The following is a 6,490-nucleotide window of genomic DNA, read 5'->3' as shown; positions in this document are numbered from 1 at the left end:
TCCTACAGTCACCAAACTCGGTACACATATTATTCTCATCAAGCCGGACAATTTTCTAATTTACATTCATTAGCTCCGACCAACAGGAAGTCAGCTATTTTGGTTTGAATGTTAATTTTTTGAAAAAACAGGCTATGAATTTTATACTACTACTCCTACAGGGTTTATCCAATTTACACCAAGCTTTTTTAACTTGTTGCAAACACATTGAAGTTGTTTAATTGCAAACGGATTTTGGATATCTCAAACGGTTTGGCCGTGGCGAGGCAACGAATTTATGGCGAGAAAAGGGAAACAGGAAATGTGTTATAACTTCTGCATACATTGATTGATGTTTATGAAACTTCAGGAGTGTGTTGGTTGTAGTAGTCTGATCACATGGATGTAACTATTGTGAGTCAAAGTTATAGCGCCACCAAATGGCAGCAAGAAGTGTATCACTTTTAAAATGCTTTGAGATCACCCTCTTATTTTTACCTGATTTGCTTCAAACTTCATCAGTGTAATGTCAATACACAGCAGATGTAGACCTATGACAGGATTTTTGATATTTGAAATATTGTTGCCATGGCAACAGGTCAAACTGTAATAATATTCTTGAGTGTTTTTGAGGCTCTTAACATGCTTCAAATTGCATGAAACTCGACACACACATCAATATTGTCAACCAGTAGACATGGACAAAGCCATAGAAATGGGCGTGGTGGAGGGGCTCAGTAGCGCCACCTTTTGACAAAAGTGGGGGGGTTAGTTTTTCCTACAGTCACCAAACTCGGTACACATATTATTCTCATCAAGCCGGACAATTTTCTAATTTACATTCATTAGCTCCGACCAACAGGAAGTCAGCTATTTTGGTTTGAATGTTAATTTTTTGAAAAAACAGGCTATGAATTTTATACTACTACTCCTACAGGGTTTATCCAATTTACACCAAGCTTTTTTTAACTTGTTGCTAACACATTGAAGTTGTTTAATTGCAAACGGATTTTGGATATCTCAAACGGTTTGGCCGTGGCGAGGCAACGAATTTATGGCAAGAAAAGGGAAACAAAGTGTTATAACTTCTGCATACATTAATTGATTTTGATGAAACTTTGGCTTAGTCTTCGTTGTACAAGGCTGATCACATGGATTTGACTATTGTGATTCAAAGTCATAGCGCCACCAACTGGAAGCAGAAAATGTGTCACTTTCAGCATACATTGAGATCACCCTCTTATTTTTACCTGATTTGCTTCAAAATTCATCAGAATAATGTTAAAACTTGGCACATGTAATCCTTTGAAAATGGGCAGGGAGGAGGGGCTCTATAGCGGCACCTTGTAGTGCAGTAAATGTGGAGTGAATTTGACATAGTCCTTTGATGTTTAACCGTTTTAAGTGCCTATTGCCCGCTGTGCACAGTTGCCCTGAAGCCACCGGGGTGGCGGTGCCACCGGGCTTGGGCCCGCCATCGCTGCTCGCAGCTATATTTAGGGCCCAAGCGAAAATTCGCGCAGGGCCCTCTTGTTCTTCTAAGGATTATTATTATTATTTTTTTTTTTTTTTTTTTTTTTTTTTTCCGTCTTCCGGGGCTTTTTGGGGGCCTTAACATGCTCAAAAACTCTTGAAAATTGGCACACACATTGGAATCCGCGGCCATTAGGACGCCGGAGAGGCTGGTACCCGGGCGTGGCAGGGGGGCTCGACAGCGCCCCCTTGAAAAAAGTCTGAAAATTTGGTCCATATATTAAACATGCTTGCACGTATTAGTATGAAACTCGGTACACATATAGACCTCATCGGGCCGAACAACTTTCGCGCTCTAAGTTAATCGCCACGCCAACAGGAAGTCAGCTATTAAGGGTTGTTTGAAAAACGCATGCTCTGGAATTTGATATACTCCTCCTAGACGATTAATCCGATCGCCACCAAACTCGGTCAGCATGAAGTCAAGACACTGATGATTAAAAATTGCCAGGGGATTTTTGATATCTCGAACGGTTTGGCCGTGGCGAGGCAACGAATTTATGGCGAGAAAAAGGAAACAGGAAATGTGTTATAACGTCTTAATACATATATTGATCTTTATGAAACTTCACGAGTGTGTTCGTTATAGGAGTCTGATCACATGGATGTGACTATTGTGAGTCAAAGTTATAGCGCCACCAACTGGCAGCAGGAAGTGTATCACTTTTTGAAATGTTTTGAGATCACCCTCTTATTTTTACCTGATTTGCTTCAAACTTCATCAGTGTAATGTCAATACACAGCAGATGTAGACCTATGACAGGATTTTTGATATTTGAAATATTGTTGCCATGGCAACAGGTCAAACTTTAATAATATTCTTGAGTGTTTTTGAGGCTCTTAACATGCTTCAAATTGCATGAAACTCGACACACACATCAATATTGTCAACCAGTAGACATGGACAAAGCCATAGAAATGGGCGTGGTGGAGGGGCTCAGTAGCGCCACCTTTTGACAAAAGTGGGGGGGTTAGTTTTTCCTACAGTCACCAAACTCGGTACACATATTATTCTCATCAAGCCGGACAATTTTCTAATTTACATTCATTAGCTCCGACCAACAGGAAGTCAGCTATTTTGGTTTGAATGTTAATTTTTTGAAAAAAACAGGCTATGAATTTTATACTACTACTCCCACAGGGTTTATCCAATTTACACCAAGCTTTTTTTAACTTGTTGCGAACACATTGAAGTTGTTTAATTGCAAAAGGATTTTGGATATCTCAAACGGTTTGGCCGTGGCGAGGCAACGAATTTATGGCGAGAAAAGGGAAACAGGAAATGTGTTATAACTTCTGCATACATTGATTGATGTTTATGAAACTTCAGGAGTGTGTTGGTTGTAGTAGTCTGATCACATGGATGTAACTATTGTGAGTCAAAGTTATAGCGCCACCAAATGGCAGCAAGAAGTGTATCACTTTTAAAATGCTTTGAGATCACCCTCTTATTTTTACCTGATTTGCTTCAAACTTCATCAGTGTAATGTCAATACACAGCAGATGTAGACCTATGACAGGATTTTTGATATTTGAAATATTGTTGCCATGGCAACAGGTCAAACTGTAATAATATTCTTGAGTGTTTTTGAGGCTCTTAACATGCTTCAAATTGCATGAAACTCGACACACACATCAATATTGTCAACCAGTAGACATGGACAAAGCCATAGAAATGGGCGTGGTGGAGGGGCTCAGTAGCGCCACCTTTTGACAAAAGTGGGGGTTAGTTTTTCCTACAGTCACCAAACTCGGTACATATATTGATCTCATCAAGCCGGACAATTTTCTAATTTACATTCATTAGCTCCGACCAACAGGAAGTCGGCTATTTTTGTTTGAATGTTAATTTTTTGAAAAACAGGCTATGAATTTTATACTACTACTCCTACAGGGTTTATCCAATTTACACCAAGCTTTTTTTAACTTGTTGCTAACACATTGAAGTTGTTTAATTGCAAACGGATTTTGGATATCTCAAACGGTTTGGCCGTGGCGAGGCAACGAATTTATGGCAAGAAAAGGGAAACAAAGTGTTATAACTTCTGCATACATTAATTGATTTTGATGAAACTTTGGCTTAGTCTTCGTTGTACAAGGCTGATCACATGGATTTGACTATTGTGATTCAAAGTCATAGCGCCACCAACTGGAAGCAGAAAATGTGTCACTTTCAGCATACATTGAGATCACCCTCTTATTTTTACCTGATTTGCTTCAAAATTCATCAGAATAATGTTAAAACTTGGCACATGTAATCCTTTGAAAATGGGCAGGGAGGAGGGGCTCTATAGCGGCACCTTGTAGTGCAGTAAATGTGGAGTGAATTTGACATAGTCCTTTGATGTTTAACCGTTTTAAGTGCCTATTGCCCGCTGTGCACAGTTGCCCTGAAGCCACCGGGGTGGCGGTGCCACCGGGCTTGGGCCCGCCATCGCTGCTCGCAGCTATATTTAGGGCCCAAGCGAAAATTCGCGCAGGGCCCTCTTGTTCTTCTAAGGATTATTATTATTATTATTATTATTTTTTTTTTTTTTTTTTTTTTTTTTCGTCTTCCGGGGCTTTTTGGGGGCCTTAACATGCTCAAAAACTCTTGAAAATTGGCACACACATTGGAATCCGCGGCCATTAGGACGCCGGAGAGGCTGGTACCCGGGCGTGGCAGGGGGGCTCGACAGCGCCCCCTTGAAAAAAGCCTGAAAATTTGGTCCATATATTAAACATGCTTGCACGTATTAGTATGAAACTCGGTACACATATAGACCTCATCGGGCCGAACAACTTTCGCGCTCTAAGTTAATCGCCACGCCAACAGGAAGTCAGCTATTAAGGGTTGTTTGAAAAACGCATGCTCTGGAATTTGATATACTCCTCCTAGACGATTAATCCGATCGCCACCAAACTCGGTCAGCATGAAGTCAAGACACTGATGATTAAAAATTGCCAGGGGATTTTTGATATCTCGAACGGTTTGGCCGTGGCGAGGCAACGAATTTATGGCGAGAAAAAGGAAACAGGAAATGTGTTATAACGTCTTAATACATATATTGATCTTTATGAAACTTCACGAGTGTGTTCGTTATAGGAGTCTGATCACATGGATGTGACTATTGTGAGTCAAAGTTATAGCGCCACCAACTGGCAGCAGGAAGTGTATCACTTTTTGAAATGTTTTGAGATCACCCTCTTATTTTTACCTGATTTGCTTCAAACTTCATCAGTGTAATGTCAATACACAGCAGATGTAGACCTATGACAGGATTTTTGATATTTGAAATATTGTTGCCATGGCAACAGGTCAAACTTTAATAATATTCTTGAGTGTTTTTGAGGCTCTTAACATGCTTCAAATTGCATGAAACTCGACACACACATCAATATTGTCAACCAGTAGACATGGACAAAGCCATAGAAATGGGCGTGGTGGAGGGGCTCAGTAGCGCCACCTTTTGACAAAAGTGGGGGTTAGTTTTTCCTACAGTCACCAAACTCGGTACACATATTATTCTCATCAAGCCGGACAATTTTCTAATTTACATTCATTAGCTCCGACCAACAGGAAGTCAGCTATTTTGGTTTGAATGTTAATTTTTTGAAAAAAACAGGCTATGAATTTTATACTACTACTCCCACAGGGTTTATCCAATTTACACCAAGCTTTTTTTAACTTGTTGCGAACACATTGAAGTTGTTTAATTGCAAAAGGATTTTGGATATCTCAAACGGTTTGGCCGTGGCGAGGCAACGAATTTATGGCGAGAAAAGGGAAACAGGAAATGTGTTATAACTTCTGCATACATTGATTGATGTTTATGAAACTTCAGGAGTGTGTTGGTTGTAGTAGTCTGATCACATGGATGTAACTATTGTGAGTCAAAGTTATAGCGCCACCAAATGGCAGCAAGAAGTGTATCACTTTTAAAATGCTTTGAGATCACCCTCTTATTTTTACCTGATTTGCTTCAAACTTCATCAGTGTAATGTCAATACACAGCAGATGTAGACCTATGACAGGATTTTTGATATTTGAAATATTGTTGCCATGGCAACAGGTCAAACTGTAATAATATTCTTGAGTGTTTTTGAGGCTCTTAACATGCTTCAAATTGCATGAAACTCGACACACACATCAATATTGTCAACCAGTAGACATGGACAAAGCCATAGAAATGGGCGTGGTGGAGGGGCTCAGTAGCGCCACCTTTTGACAAAAGTGGGGGTTAGTTTTTCCTACAGTCACCAAACTCGGTACACATATTATTCTCATCAAGCCGGACAATTTTCTAATTTACATTCATTAGCTCCGACCAACAGGAAGTCAGCTATTTTGGTTTGAATGTTAATTTTTTGAAAAAACAGGCTATGAATTTTATACTACTACTCCTACAGGGTTTATCCAATTTACACCAAGCTTTTTTAACTTGTTGCTAACACATTGAAGTTGTTTAATTGCAAACGGATTTTGGATATCTCAAACGGTTTGGCCGTGGCGAGGCAACGAATTTATGGCAAGAAAAGGGAAACAAAGTGTTATAACTTCTGCATACATTAATTGATTTTGATGAAACTTTGGCTTAGTCTTCGTTGTACAAGGCTGATCACATGGATTTGACTATTGTGATTCAAAGTCATAGCGCCACCAACTGGAAGCAGAAAATGTGTCACTTTCAGCATACATTGAGATCACCCTCTTATTTTTACCTGATTTGCTTCAAAATTCATCAGAATAATGTTAAAACTTGGCACATGTAATCCTTTGAAAATGGGCAGGGAGGAGGGGCTCTATAACGGCACCTTGTAGTGCAGTAAATGTGGAGTGAATTTGACATAGTCCTTTGATGTTTAACCGTTTTAAGTGCCTATTGCCCGCTGTGCACAGTTGCCCTGAAGCCACCGGGGTGGCGGTGCCACCGGGCTTGGGCCCGCCATCGCTGCTCGCAGCTATATTTATTATTATTTTTTTTTTATTTTTTTTTTT

The sequence above is a fragment of the Chanodichthys erythropterus genome, chromosome 12 (assembly GCF_024489055.1).
Source record: "Chanodichthys erythropterus isolate Z2021 chromosome 12, ASM2448905v1, whole genome shotgun sequence".
Classification (NCBI taxonomy): Eukaryota; Metazoa; Chordata; class Actinopteri; order Cypriniformes; family Xenocyprididae; genus Chanodichthys; species Chanodichthys erythropterus.
Note: the sequence above shows the minus strand (reverse complement) of the source record.